The following is a 15849-nucleotide window of genomic DNA, read 5'->3' as shown; positions in this document are numbered from 1 at the left end:
ACTGATGGCCCTCACCAAGGAGGATGAGACCTGACAGTTCTGACCCTTGGGAATGAGTCTGTTCCCAAAGGGTTCCCTCAGATGCCTCCCCAAGGGCACAGTGGCATTAGAAGACCTGCATTTGGCTGTCCCACTGCCCAGTCGTGACCTCAGGCAGGTCGTGCCCCTCTCTGGGCCCTGGAAGCTGGTTGATAACATGAGAGGGCAGGACAGGATCCCTGGCAGGCCCCTTCCTGCTCTGTCTGGGCATGCTGAGCCTCTGGACAGCATGGATGAAGCCAAGGCCACGTGCCCGTGGAGCCAATCTGTGGGGCTGGGAGCAGGAGAGCCAGCTACTGCGCCTCGCAGTCACTTCTCTGCAGCCGCCCAACACGTGGGGACTCCATCCTTGCCGCCCCAGCCCCACACTGGCCTCCCCAGCCCCCCATGGCTTGGCCTACACATCGTAAATGAACTCCTCTTTGGCTTCCTTTGCAAGAGCTTAATCTGCCTCTGAATACTTTGAAAACAATTTCTTTATAACTTAAGTAACTGGATTTTGCTAAATAAAAGAAGACATGAGGAGGGGAGGGGAAGGAAGGAAGGAGAAGCCTATGAGCATGACACCTACATTGAGCCTACAGAGGGGGCCTCTAGTTGCTTAGGTACAAGCCAACAGGTGTTCATTGTTACCGGTACTGAGCACTTACCATGTACCTGGCACTGCTCTGAGCTGGTGTATGTTTCTGACTTAATCCTCAATGCAAGCTTACCTACCCACCTGTGAGGAAGCTGTAATACATCCCCCATGTCAGAGAGGGAACAACTGAGGCACAGAAGAGGCTGACGATTTGGCCAAGGTCACACAGCTGGTAGGCATGAGACCTCAGGTGCCTGGTCAGGACTCTGCACACCCAACCTCCCCTGGCCTAGGCTCCTGAGTGCAGGGAGCATGGCAGTATGCTAGGTGCCTGGGTGGGGAGTCAGTCCGGAAAGGGCCCACAGAGACAGGTCACGCAAGCCCATTCATGGAAGGGCTCCAGGCAGGCAGGCGGGGCAAGATGCCAGCCTTACTTAGCTCTAATCCCTCCAGAACTATTCCCCCTTTGGTACCTGCTTCCCTCGGTCCCTGGGGCTGCTCCCTACAGCTTCCTGACAACTTCGTGCCATCTCCTCACCCACTCCCCTTGGCTGCAGCTCTCAGAGCTCTCTAGAAGACACTTGGGCTTAGTGGAAGGCTCACATGTCCTGAACATGGACAGACCAGAGTTCAAGTCTGGCTTTGCCACTTACCAACCGTGTGACCCGGGACAGGAACTTAATCTCTCAGAGCCTCAGTTTCCCCATCTGTAAAACAGGATGGTGATGATGCCATCTCTCTCAGAGTAGGCAAAGAGACCCAGGAGCCGAAGTGTGTGATGCTCCTGGCACCTAGGGGGTGGCCATGAGTGTTAGCTCCCTGGCTGGGTGAGCAGCATCAGTCTGGCTGGAGTTTAGCTACATCAGGGCCTTTTAAGCCCTCACCACTCAAAGCAGGATTCCCAGGCATCACATCCCCTGGAAGCTGGTTAGAAATGCAAGTTCTCAGGACATCCCAGACCTAGAGTCAGAATCTGCATCTTAACATACATCTTAGAATATCTGTGGGTGCATTGAAGTCACTTGTAGCCCTCTGGGGGCTTGGTCACTTGGTTCCAAGCATGACAGTGGGTGAAGGGTAGAAAAAGACGGTGGGGAGGTGCAGGCCCCTGGTGCAGAGAGAAACACTTGAAGGGATGCTGGGGCTCTTCTGTGCCCCCACAGTGAACCTGAACAAACAGCCTTGATTCTCAGGCCCAGAAGCCAAGGTGGAGGCAAGAACACAGGGTTTCAGGCTGGCTCTGCACTCAGTACTCACCTAGTGCTGGGGCTCTGGCCTATGCAGGAGGGGGACTGATCCAGGTCTATGGGGAAGCAGCCTGGAGGCCCATATGGTTACCAGTGGAAAAGTAACCCAGACAGGCTGAGTGAGACACACACACACACACACACACACAGCATCTCCTACACACAGCATCGCACACTCATGCACACTTACCATCACATTCACATGGCCCCAGGACTTGCCTGTCCAAAGAACAGCTCCAGCAGAGACCAGACAACTTTGAGGAGAGCGTGCACCTGCGCCCATATGCTGCGTGGTCCACAGGAGGCAGGGGGCATGTGCTGAAGCCCCCTGCAGCAGGCCTAGGACACCAATTTCTTTCCTCCTTACTGCTTTACCCTTGCTTTCACCTGCCGAAACCCCAAATCCATCTGAGCAACGAGAAACCCAAGTCCTACTCACTTAAGGTTGACATTTTAATTGGTCACAACCAACGTGCCTGCTGACCACCCTCCCTGCATGAAACCTACCACCCCAGGTTCCTGAGGGAATAAATGGCAGGGTGAGCTCTGATCTCAGGGTCCCCCCAGAGGCAGCAAGACACAGTGAAGGCTGTGCCCATCTGCACACACACAGAACAACAGCAAAGCCCACCCCCTCTCAGACCACATAACTTCAGGAGGGGCAGGGACCCCCTGCACACCCTACGCACGGAGGGGCACAGCTCTCACCTCTACACCTCCGTGTCCAGTTCAGAAACACACACCCTCCCGACCTCTTTCACACCCCCTATACAGGACCGTCTACAGGCTCCAAAGAAACCCTAAAATGTGAAGCCAGGACCTCAAGCAGGCCTAGGATGCCCAAGAAAGAACCATAGATTAGAGGATTGGTTGGGGCTCCTGAAAGTATGTGATGTCATGGGTTCTGGAAAGGCCCTCTACCCCAAAATATCTCCTCTCTGGGTCCGGAAATCCCTCCCAACCCTCTTCGAGTCACTGCCGGGTGAGGCTGCCCCATGTCGCTCACAGCTCCGGAGAGGAGGACAGTTGGCTTCAGGGTGGTGAGAGATGGGGGGGGAGGGCGCAGGCGGAGAGCCCTGCTGAAAGCCGACCATCATCTCCCCAGGGTGCCCTGGCTGTTCCTCTGAGCTCCTGCCGGGAGGGGGCACTCTGTCCCCCAACGCCAGAAGGCAGGCTCCCTAGAAGCCAGCACCTCTCAGCCAGGGAGGGGGTCCTCCAAGGGGAAGGACACTAAGCACCCCGCCCCACACATGCCAGAGGAAATCAAGTGCCAACCCGACTGTCCCCTTGAGGAAGGCAGAGTGCTGGTGACTGACCAGGAGGCGGTGGGAGCCCTGAGAGAAGAGGTGGGGGACGGGAGGGGAATTAACCAGGTTCCAAAATAGCACAGTCGGTTCTGCCTCGCTTCACCCCGCGCAGTGTCTGGCAGGTTCTGCTTTCGCTCTGACTCACGCCTGGTGGGGGCAGGACAGGGCGGCCGGCAGCGCCGACAGAGGCCACAGGACAGCCACAGGCCGACCTCCGCTCACTATACGTTGGTCCTCGTCCCTGCCCAGCCCCCCGCCCCGGAGCTTCTGGGGACATCCGTAGTGGCACAAAATCAGGGGTGCCCTTGCCTGGGTCCTGTCCCAGCCCTCACCCACCCCAGGTCCTCCACAGGGCTGGCTGCTGACCCAGACCCCAATCAGGGCAGCTGCCCAGGTACACTCCGGTTGGCACCTCCACCCCTTCTCCACCTGGCAAGACGGGAGAACTACCCTGACGGGCAACCTCGCCCCTGGCAAGAGCAGTGGCCTCCACAGCAACGTTTCCACCTCAGCCTACCTACAGAGTGAGTGAGCTGCGGCACCTGCCCATCCCCGCCGCACACACAGCTACGAGAGGAACACCACTCTTACTCTCCAAATTCGCACAGCAGCTGGCCCACCTTTTGTTCCTGTCCTTAAACACAAAAAGCACCCTTCCCTTAGCTGGGCAGAGAGAGGAACCAGGCACCCTAGATTTTATGCATGGTGGGTTGGCAGAGGAGCCTGTTACTCTGTTCTCCCCATTTCATGATCTCCCACCCACCGTGTCCTGCGGCCCCCCCAGGTCCCCATTACCACCACCACCCTGCCAACTACCACAGAGGTGAGACATGGGCAGCCACCTGTATCTGCCTTATACCTCTTCCTGGAACCAAAGTCCCTTAAGCTCCAACCTGAGCCACCAACAGAAAGCCTCATCATAAAGCCCACCTCTTGGTTCTGTATAAACCGTGTCTGTCCTCCTCTCAGCCCTCACACCAGCATGCCAGCCAGCCCCAAGAGCACAATCACCTTTCTATCCAAGTGGGGGAGGTGCATGATAGATGGGGAATGTCAGAGGTCTCAAGGTTGGCCAGTACGGTGGACAAACTCCTGCCGCCCACCCTGGCACACGCATCCTGACCAAACCTGGAGGAGAAAGGCCGAGGGCGGCAGCTGGAGAGAGAAGTCAAAGGGAAAAGGAGCTGGCTTGCCCACCTGTAGCCTGATGCCCCACCAGGCCTGGCACTGGCCCCACATTCCCCTCCTGCCCTCCCCCCACTCCCACACCTAAGGCCTTACCTACACACCACTTCCCTCTCTTAACTCTTCCCATGCCCTCAGCCCCATAAGGCTTGAGACTGCAATGTGGGTCTGCGGGTAGGAGTAGGAGTCAGCAGGAGGGGGCCCCTCTCCAGGAAGCAGACACAGAGCAGAGCCTTCACCAGGGACACAGGAGGGTACCCTTGAATGAAGTGACCCCCACACACACACTTCATTGCCCCCACGAATTGCATCCTGTTCCTCATAGAGACACAGAGGGAGGGCACTAGAAGACAACCACGTGGCAGCCATGGGGCTAGTGGCCCCCAGAGGGGAAGAGGCAGGAGCACTGAGAGAAAGGAAAAGGAAGTCAGAAAAACCGCTAAAATCACAGTCTCAGGATGCTCAGGCTGGGAGGGGACTTGAAGATGGCTCCGGGCAATGTGCTACCCAGGCACATCACATCCGTCCCTCCCTCTAGGAGAGGATGCAGCACAGAGAAGTCCACTTGCCTCAGACGGGCCTGGAAATGGCTGCCGGTGTCTGGCAGAGGGGAAGGACCTCGTGTCTTCCCTTTCCTCTGCTCTGAGGGCCTGGAGGGATCCTAACAGCTTCCTCTTTTTATCCATATTACCTGGGACATAGTAGGAGCTCCTTAAGTATCTGTTGAACACAATGAATATGCAGTGGTGACTGGCTCCAGGGGGAAGGGTTGGCCCAGGGCAGCTGGGAGTGGCTGCTCCCTGGCCATAGAGAGAAAGGGAGCAGAGGAAATAGGGCTTGACCAGAGGCATACTCCAAGGGACCAGGCTGGACTGCCAGGCCTGAGTTCAGGGAGTGCAACTGAAGCTGTTGGGGCACCAGCTGCCAGCACCTGCCTTTGTGTCAGAGCCAGCAGGGGCAGCAGCCCGCTGTCCCCCAGCAGCCCCGAGCCTAGGCTGAGGGGCACTAGCAAAGAGACCCCCACCCCGACACTGGGTAACCCTAAGGCAGAGTCCACACGGGTTCCCAGCAAGCCTGCACCTCAGGTGCCACAGCAGTCATCTACCCCTGAACACGCATGTTCTTGGCTTCCCTCCTTTCCCTGGTTCATTTATCCTGGCCCACTGCCAGTCACCCCCAAGTAAACTACCCGGACTCACACTCTCGTCTTAGCCAATGGGCCCCGAGGAGGCAGTCAGGCCCAGACACTGAGCAGCTAACTCTAAAGCTTAGAAAGGAAGGGCCAGAGTTGGAAGAGGGCTGGAGAAGCTAAGAGGCAGGTGTTTACAAACCCAGTCCCTGGGGGACACTGGGTACAACGGCGAGGCATGTGTATACCTAGAAATTGTCCACCTGTTAGAGGTAAGAGTGTCCTCAGAAGCAGAGCTTGTAAGATGGACAGAAGAAGCAAGGACATGCCAGGATTGCACATTATGTGGTGAAGAAGCCTCCATTCCAGGGGTGGTGATGGCCTCATGAGGTTGCTGGTGGCAAATGCCAAGAGAATTAGAGGTCCTGCATTGCCTCCCACCCCTAGGCTGCAATGAGGATAGAACTATCAGTCCAGCATTCCAGAACCTCAGCATGCCCATTCATTCGATAACATGGCTGTCACACTCCACACTAAGAACTAGGTGCTGAGGACATCAAGGAAGGCCACTTGAGCCCACACTAAGGACACATGTTTCGAAGCAGGTAGAGTGGAACATTCCAGATGTGTTGCTTATTGTCTGTGTGACCTTCAGCACAGTGGCCATCTTGGAGAATTTCTGTAATGATTAAATGTGAAATCCCTAATATAGGTGTTCAATAAACATCTGACGAATAGGTGGATGCCTGCATGCATGGATTGCATGGATGGATGCATGGATAAAATGCATGGATGGATATAAGGGGTGGATGCATCTATGAAATAGTAGATAGATGCCTGAAGGGAGACGGAAAAGACACAATAGTTGTCTGCAGGCTGATTCCCATCTGGGTTCATAGCTTTCTGCTGAATTGAGTAACAACATGAAGGCCCATCACTCGCTAATTCATCTGTTAGAGAAATCTGTATCTCTATCAGGTTGACAAATGAAATGTAAGATCCTCCTCATGAGCCTTAGCCATGCTATTGGGGGTGGGTCATTCTCTGAAGGGGACAATAAACTGTGTCAGGACAGGGGGCATCCTGGGGCATCTGGGTGGCTCAGTGCTTGAATGTCTCTGCCTTTGGCTCAGGTCATGATCCTGGGGTCCTGGGATTGAGTTCTGTCTCGGGCTCCCCACGGGGAGCCTGCTTCTCCCTCTGCCTATGTCTCTGCCTCTCTGTGCCCCTCATGAATAAATAAATAAATAAATAAAATCTTAAAAAAAAAAAAAACGAGGGGGCATCCTCCTGGCTGAGTCTTCATCATGCCAGGTCCCTATGAGGTCCCCACCAGGCCCGCAGCCCACTCCTCAAAGGCCCAACTCCACCCAAGCCCTACCCTAGGGAAGGCAGGTCAGGGGCTTGGGAGAGGGAGGGAGAGCCACACAAAGCAGGGCATGGGGAGCAGGCCAGGAAGCCAAGAACAGAGACTGGACATGTGGGAGGGGGTGAGCAGGAATCAGACCGATGAAGCTGAATCGCAGAGAGAAGGGTTTATTGTCTTTAGAGAAACAGAGAAAGAAAACAGCCCTGAGAGAACAAGAGAAACAAAATGGACTGAGCAATAAGGAAAAGTCGTACCCTGCTCCATCACCCCCCATGGCGCCCCACTATCCGCCAGACCGAGTCCGCCAAACTCTCTACGAAGGCCTCAAGGCACCTAGGACGCCCTCCCTACACAGCCCTGGGCCAAGCTGAGGAGCAGCCTTGCTCCTTCTCCCCAACACAGTCTGGGCCTCCAGCTGCTCCCCTGCACCGTCCCCCTTCCACAGAGTGTCCAACCCCTGCTCGCGTCCAGGAGCCCATGGATGCGTCCACTTGGTTGGAGATGTGTTGGCTTGTTGGTGGGAACAGCATAAATGCACAAACGGGGAAAGATGAGCCCCAGCAGAGGGAGACAAGGCCCTGGGGTAGGGTGGGAAGGGAGCTGGCTTCCATGTCCCCTTCCAATCTCTCTCTCCCCTACCTGTCCCCATAGCCTAGCTCTGGCCTTGCACAATCTTGTGGGCACTGGCCATTTTTAAGAGGGCTGAGCCAGCACCAAAGGAGGGGAGCAGACCCTGTGTCCAGGACAACAGGGTACAAGGAGGGTGGGCCGAGAAAAAGGAGGAGTTTCAGCTCTGCCTAGTCCCAGGGGTCAGAGTTCAGGGTGTAAAGGTGAGCCCAGAAAGTAAGAAATGGAACAGACCCCATGAGAGTGGTGTCTGGGCACCTGCCATCTTGCCCTGAGGGGCACGGCCATGAGGCAGAAGCAGGACCCCCATCAGAGCCTAGCCAGGCTGCCCCTCTGTAGGCTGCCTGGCCTCAGAGGTCCCTTCGGGCTGGGAAACCTGAGGAGATGGGGCAGCTCAGGACGGACTCTCAGAATAGAAGTAACTGGAAGCCTTGGCGCCCCGCCTGCAGGGGCATCTAGACTGGGGAAGGGGGGCTTTCCCACCAGTTTGTGGAACATAAGGAAAGAGTGTGAGGGTCCAGGCTCCCGCCCTCACCACATCTCACCTCTACATTCCCGTGCTCTCCCAAGAAGCACAGGAGAGAGACAATGCAGATGGAGCAGGGAAACTGAGGCACAGAGCTGCTTGCCAGCTCTGGAGGCCTGCTCTGCCCACTTAGCCTCCTACAACATCCTTGAAATTTAACTACCACACTTTTCACGAGCACATAGAGATTCTAGGCTCTAATGTTCCTGGGCCCCCTTTCACCCTGGGAACATAAACTTTCCAGAAGTGGCCTGCCACAAGTCCCCAACATTGGGCAGTGAAAAGCAGGCCTGCCTTTTCCTGACTCCTGACATGGAAGTAAGTGGTGCAGAGCCCAGGCTCTGGCCCTAAGGCTCCCTGGGCTCAAACATGAGCTCCACCGCTTGTGGTGGTGTGACCTTGGATGAGTCACCGATGCCTCTCAATGCCATGGTAACTGATATTAATGGGGGATAATGCTCTCTGCTTGTACCTCACACTTGATGACAGAAACCAATGTATTCATTTGGTTCCTCGAGTGGCTTAATGATCCTGGCCCCTCTACTCAGGACACACTTACCACTCTGATCACCAGTCCTCCTTCCTCCCCACCAGGGGCCCAATGGCTTGGGCCCTGGCAGGGGGTGCTGAGGAACTGAGGAGCCACTGCTGTTGATAGAACTGGTGCCAGGCCCATGGCAGGCACAGAGCCCAGGCGTACAATGGAGCTGTGTGTACACCCAGCGTTACCCTGGAGCAGAGCTGGGCAGGCCGGCATCTGGGGTTAGGCCAGGAATTCATTTCTCTGGAGAGGGCCTTCGCACCCCTCCTGGGCTGCACAGACAGCCCTGTTGGGGGGTGGGTAGGGAGGCAGGCACCACCCATTCCCTCAATGAACCCAGGCAGAGGAATGGGGACGTGCTGAGTGCTGGACCCTGGGGAATTAGGGAGTCCCGGATCCAGCTGCTCCACTGGGCTTCTTGCTTGTGAGGCATTTCAGACCCATTATGTAATTTGGGGCTGTGACCTCTGCTATGGGCAAAGGGAAGGTAGTCTGTGGGACCAGGAGAAGGAGCAAGAAAAGTCTGCTCTGACCCTCTCCCCCAGAAAGAGAGCCTTGATCCCACTGCCCACCCCCCTTCCATCTTGCTAGGGCCCTGGGCTCTGTACCAAGGCCCTGAGTGACCCAGGGGAGAGAAGCTGGCTCACTCCCCAGGGGAATGAGTCACCAGCAGGCTGCAGCTGGGATGGCAGGGACGGTGGGCAGGTGGAGCCTCTCCTCTCCCCTCCCTGGCAGGTCCTCTCCAGCTGGGAAACCACTGGGCTGGTGCAGGGTAATGACCACAGCATCCCAGCCTGGGCCTCCACAGGCTACTTCCTCTGGCTTAGGGGATTACATAGAGCCACGAATTGAGGCCTGGATGCCCTCCCAGTCCCCACACTGACTCCTATAGCTGCAGGTGCCAACCAGCTCCCGAAACCCCCCTGAGAAGGTGTCAGACTGCAGATCAGGGCAGTCTCCTCTCCCTGAGGCCTGTGGAGGGGGAGCTCAGGCCTCTGGCCCGCTGTTGGAGGAAGGAAGGAAGCCAGGCCAACCTATACCTCGGGTTGTGGCCAAAATGCAGAGACCAAAGAGATCCTTTGCATGAAATCACTTTCCATTCTGTTCAGAGCCCTGGCAGCTCCCGGCAACGGGAGATAACTGCCCGTGCTCCCTCACTGCCTCCATTCACACACCCCCTCACACCCTGGCATGAACGACACAAACATGTGCCCTATGGGCAGCCGCCCACACTCCCAGAAGGTCATGCACGAAAGTCACAGTGGCAGCTGCAACCCAGGGGACACAGTCAGATGCCCACCCTTCCTCTCACACCCACCCACAGGCCCCCACGTCCCCGACTGAGCCCTAACTCCAGCACATCAGAGCCTGGGGGCCCCATTCAGAGCACTGCAGCATCCCAACTTTCACCTCAGGAGAACTTGAGGGGGCTCCTGCCTGGCTGGGAAGAGGGACCTTCCATAGCTAGGCCCACTTCATGGAGCCATATGAGCATGTGCATGTGCGTGTGCACACACACATGTGCCTGACCTGCCCTGAGAACAGAGGCTGGCCACCAGAAGGGACCTACTTTTTTTATTTTTTATTTTTAAAGGTTTTATTTATTTATTCATGAGAGACACAAAGAGAGGCAGAGACACAGGCAGAGGGAGAAACAGGCTTCCTATGGGGAGCCCGATACGGAACTCGATCCCAGGACCCCGGGATCACAACCTGTGCCTAAGGCAGATGCTCAACTGCTGAGCCACCCCAGCGTCCCCAGAAAGGACCTTCTGAAATTGAGCCCATCACCTTCATTTTACCAATGGTCAAGCTGGGACTCCGACTGAGGGAGTGTCCTTGTTCAAGTTTATGAGCAGGGCTGAGCCTAGACCCCAGGGCTGGGGCAGCTTCAGGCTGGTCAAACAAAGCAGAGGACAGGGAAGATGGAGTGAGGGCAAGAAGGAAGACAAAGGGGTAGGGGAAGACCCGCCACCATAGGAGAGGTACTGTTTTTCTGGGATACTGCACTGGTACCATTTCATTCATTCTGAACTATTTCGTGAGCACCTACGATGAGCCAGTGCTGTGGCAGCTGCCCGTCCCACCTCTCACTCCCTCCTGCGAGATTTTGCTTCTGGGCTTGAGTGTTGTCTTCAAGGTACCTGTGTCTTGCAGGCAGCAAGGCCAGGGCAGCACTCACACCTGGTCCAGAGAAGCAGCCTGGCAGCCCCCTCTGTACCCCTACACCCCAGGAGCATCAGTGCCAGTGGCACTCAGGAACCCCCCCTGCACAGGTCACCTCCAAGAATTAATGCCCATCAGAGGACAAGAAGCCTGGGAAGTCACCCACCAGAGATCCCTGGGCTGTTTCTAGCAGCAGAACCCTGTTTTCAGATAAAATTTACCTAGAACCTTGATATGTAAAACAGGATGGTAAAGTAGCTCTTCCGGGATGGGGGAGGGCCAGAGCACCTGGCCTCCAACTGGGGGCCTCCCCACCCTGTGAGTTCAAACAGTCCCCAAATCACTCCCTGGGGTTTGGAGGAAGAGTTTCAAAACCAGCTTTCTCTGGTCTCTTTGTGTTACAGAAGCCCAGGGGAAGCCAGTAATGTGCACAGATCACACAGCATAGGGAGAGCCAGGGCCACAGCCCCCTTCCGCAAGGCTCCAGGCCACCGTCTCCTCCCTGACTCCCAAGGCAATGGCACTACATCCCTCTCACAGGAAAGGGACACAGCAGCGCCACCCCCCAAAAGTCTTCCGGATTCAGTTCCCACCGTGTTCCTGGCAAGAATTCTATGGCCTACGATCTCCTGGGTGGCTCAGATGTTGAGCATCTGCCTTCAGCTCAGGTCATGATCCCCAGGTCCCCGGGATGAGTTCCACATCTGGCTCTCCACAGGGAACCTGCTTCTCCCTCTGCCTGTGTCTCTGCCTCTCTCTCTCTGTGTGTCTCTCATAAATAAATAAATAAATAAATAAATAAATACATACATACATACATACATACATACATACATACATACATACATCTTTAAAAAAAAATTCTACGGCCTACTATCACCTCTGTCTTGCAGGTAAAGAAATGGATGTTCACAAAGGCTAAGTGAATCACTCAACCTGTGAAGGGTAAAGCCCTCATTCCAACCCACCTGTATGCCCTCCACCCCTTACTGCAGCCCTACAGAAATCACGGCCATCAGGATGCCTGGGTATAACCACTCCCTCTGAGCCCCATCCCCAGCTTCATCTCACTCAGAAAAGCTGAGAAGACCCCTGTTCAACTCCAATACACAAAGAGGGCACACACAGAGCTTCTCATTAGTAATAATAACAAAAGTAGTAAGAATGCCACTACCTCCTCATATAGCACTTATTATTCATCACTTCCAACGTTCTTATCTTAGTCCTCAAAACACTATACTCCCATCCTTATCCCACAGATAAGGAAACCGAGTTACAAAGAAGCTGATGAGTTGCCCAAGGTCACACAGCCAGGAAGCAGCAAAGCCAGGAGTGGATCCCAGGCCATCTGGCTGCACCCCTAACTACTGAGTTATACTCCTCCCCTATAATGGGGGCTATGACAAGGGCCCTAGCTTGGGGCTTGCCTCCTTCCTCTGAGGTCCCTCACTGCAGGGGTCAGAAGCCAACTGGAACCTTGGAGCCAGGGGCATGGGAAAGCCTACCTGATGAGCACTGTTAGCTCATGTTGGAGGGGGCGGGCAAGGGGGGGTGCCTGGAACACTCACCCCCCCTCCCCACCCCCATAGGAGCTGGAGCTGGAAGGATGAGATAGTGGCAGAGCAATCAAGGCCCACACACAAATAGGACACCTACTGCGTGCCTGGCTTCAACTTGTGACAGGTGCGGGAAATAGAAGACTCTGTCCGCGCTCTCCTGCCAGTGGCTCCAGTCCCCAGCAATGCCCAAAGGGGTCGCCCCTGCCACCCACACCCCCTTCAGTCCTGGCTGCACCAGATGTTGGAAACACATAGAAACAGGGCTAAAATTAGACCCTATAATGAGTCAGTGCTAAGAATAACTCAGGCAAACAGCCCTCCGGGAGAGGACAGTCTGCCAGGGAGGCACCACCTCTTCCCACCTCCCAACTGGGCCTGGTAAACCTCTCAGTCTCTCCTTCAGAGCCCACGCCAGTCCACAGAGGGCCTAGGGGATCGATACCCTAACTGCTGGGATGATAGAGACAGGGACCTGCTTGCACACCCTCCCAGCCCACAGGCCAGGTGACCAGCCACCCTTGGTGAAAGGTGGGAGGTATCAAGGAGTGAGCAGGGCTGGAGAAGGCCATCCCACTCAAGGCACAGCCGGGCTGAGGCCCTGAGATGCTTGACCTTCTTTCCCCAACCCGAACACCGACTACCCCACAGGAAAGTAGGAAACGGTGCCTTGGCTCCCTCCCCTCCTGGCTCACCTGCCAAATGGGACCAGCCCACCTCATAGGTAGTTGGGGAGCTGGGACCTGAGGGGGACAGCAGCACAGTCAAGGGCAGACAGCACGCATAGGGACTGAGACGGGATTTAGGAGTGCCAACATGCTAGATCCCACGGTCCCAGGGTCTCCCTCATTTTTCCCATGTGCTTCCCTCACTGCCCACCCCCCACCCCAGAAATGATAAGAATAGACTTGTCGGCATCTGTACATGAACCATTCACATATGGTGTCAGAGCCGAACCTCTGTCACTCCAGGTGATAAGCCAGAGGATGCGTTTCATGACAGTTGAGAAGACTGGGACTCAGAAAACCCAATTAACTGGCTGGGGCCCCCAGAGTGGGATGCAGCCTTATTGCCACCCATTAGCCGGTCAAGGAGCCCCCCGGAGTCTGTGTGCTGGGCATAGCCCCATCTCCCATCAATGAATGCCCAAAGGGAATAGGACACCCTCTAGTGCTGCTGGGGCCACTAGAGGGCCAGCAAAATGTGAGGAGCCTTCCAGAAGGGAGCATCATGACATAGAACATTTCTCTGAGAAGAAAGGAGGAAGGAGTAGAAGGAGGGGATGTCCTGGGCAGAGCACATGAAGTCAGGAGCCCTGGCATCTAGTCCCAGCTTGCATGATCTGGGAAATCATTTCCTAGGCTTCACTCCAGGTCTGTTTTTCCATCTGGAAATTGAGCTTTGAAATCCAGGCCTTTGAGATACCCTGCAGTATATCACAACCACATATTGGAGGTACACAATAACTATCAGCATGTCAAAGGCTCGGACAAGTCCTGCAGCAAAGAAAACCATTTTGCTTTTTTTTTTTTTACTCCTACTCTCCCATACCTGCTTGACCACCAAACCCTTCCACAGACACATCTGGTGAAACCCTGAAATAGGACTGGGGTTCCCTGGAGTAGATTTGGTGTCACCAATTCAAATGCCTATAAAGGACAGCAGGAAACATGAAAGCTTGAAGAAGGCCCCAAAAAAATGCATCGGGGCTTTGCAGTTAGTGGCAAGTCCCCCCACCCCCAAATTCCTGGCAGCCCTGGGGATTCAAGGAGTTTAGCACTTCTGTTCAGAACTGACTCAGTGTTTTCATCCCAATTGATCCTCAACAATTCTGTTGAGAGGGACAAGAAACGAAAAGCAAAATATGTCACTTTGGCATATTGATCGTTTTGAATCAAAGTTACTAAAAAGACAGCAGGTACAAGGACACTCTGACCCTCCTTTGTGCTCCTGAGAGCAGGAAATAAATCTCCCATGTGAAAGGTACCCTCCCTGTACCAAGAGGTAGAGAGGCATCCTCATTACCAGGAATAGGGAATTCTGGGCCTAGAAGGCGGTATTAACAACCTTGTTACTTCTTTGCTAATGAGCGATCCCAAGCCCAAACCCCTTTGTTTTCTCAATTCCTCACAAATTTATTGTTTTTTTGTCTAAATAGTATAAAAGCTGCCTGCTTGGCCACTTCGTTGAGCCTCATATTTTGGGGGCTCCTGTATATACAAAATTAAATTCGTTTTTCTCCTGCAAATCTATATTATGTCAAGTTAATTATTAGACCAGCCAAAGAACCTAGAAGAGAAGAAGGGAAAAGTTTTCCTCCTCTATACTTTTGGTGTTCGACATGGAGCTTCTTTTCCCTGGCTGGACAATGCTCACATTGGGAGCAGCTGAGAGATTCTGGGACTTCTTGTAGGAGCCAGCAGACAGCAGAAGGTAAAAATTCTTAATCATGTTGGTCTCCCAGATCTTGGCCTGCTGGGTCTGGTGAAAGCAAGATTGGTAAGTCCTTTTCTTTTCTAAATTTAGATTGGGAAGAGAAAATATTTGTGTAAACTAGTTTCTTGGGTATGGGGACTCTAGTAAAAATGTGTTATAAATACTTTTGTTTTCTATTGATCCTCTGACAACCAGAGATTGTCACTGTTTTCTTTTGTCTCTTTTGTGTTGTTTGTCATATGGGAGAGAAGCAGACATCTCCTTTCCTTTCATCTTATTCTATATCCCGAGAGCTTAGCTTTGTGACTAGTGGGAATATTCTCTCTAGTGTCCATAAGCAGAAAAGGGCATGTCCCGGCCTATGTCTGATGGCCAGTTGAATAGACAGGAGTTCTAAGAGACAAAGCCACAAGCAGCAAAGAGAAATTCTCTTTGTCTGACAATGACGACTCTCAGGAGAATCTGTCATAAGAGGTCCCAATCCATCAAGGGCCTTTGTCATCTCAATGTATGTGGTCTTGGTAGTGCTAAAGTCTCATTCTAATAGCACCCACCGAGAGTCACATATTAGCAGGTCTGTAACTGGAGATATTCAATGTTCCTGTGAAAGACATAGATGCCATTTTTACTATACCATTACTATCACCTATGATGACACAGGTGTTTGCTTTCTTAGACTAATGCTAGGTGAACTTCCTGGATCTCGTAAGGGCTGCATCCTTTACACCCTCTTTAGGAACACCCCCACACACACACCCATGTCCATGGTTAACCAATTAAAAGGCTCTTTGGGTTGAATTGCCATTAAGGTTAATGTGAGATCCTCCTTAAAGATGACCATGGATTCTTTGAGTTGGACAAACTTCTATATTCACACACACAACCAAATTGAGACCTCTCATTCTAAATAACTGCCTCCTAAATAACTAACATTTATCCTAAATACCTGTACCTATGGAAAGATCAAATTAAAAAGAACATACAAGGGAACAGGGTGGCTAGCCTTAAGGACTTTTTCAACAAGATGAAATCACAAAGCCCGTTTGTCTCCACTTTGAGAAGATCCTACCGATTTTTTTTTTTACATTTGTTTTTATTTAAGTTCGATTTGCCAGCATATAGTATAACACCCAGTGCTCAT

At 53.7% G+C, this 15849-nt stretch overlaps 1 protein-coding gene across 3 annotated transcripts in view; it reads right to left on the bottom strand.

Annotated features, from left to right (window-relative positions):
- The window catches only part of TFEB (transcription factor EB), a 55964-nt gene that overhangs the window by 18288 nt on the left and 21827 nt on the right, over positions 1-15849 (bottom strand). Inside the window, exon 2 of one of the 3 annotated variants that reach the window (XM_041750586.1) lies at positions 1273-1326. The exons of the other annotated variants lie outside the window; for them this stretch is intronic. The gene's annotated coding sequence lies outside the window, so the exon portion shown is untranslated. The remainder of the gene's footprint in view (positions 1-1272; positions 1327-15849) is intronic. 3 annotated transcript variants of the gene reach the window in all.

Source organism: Vulpes lagopus, chromosome 1 (genome assembly GCF_018345385.1).
Source record: "Vulpes lagopus strain Blue_001 chromosome 1, ASM1834538v1, whole genome shotgun sequence".
In the NCBI taxonomy this organism is placed as follows: domain Eukaryota; kingdom Metazoa; phylum Chordata; class Mammalia; order Carnivora; family Canidae; genus Vulpes; species Vulpes lagopus.
This window is presented reverse-complemented; position numbering and strand designations above follow the sequence as displayed.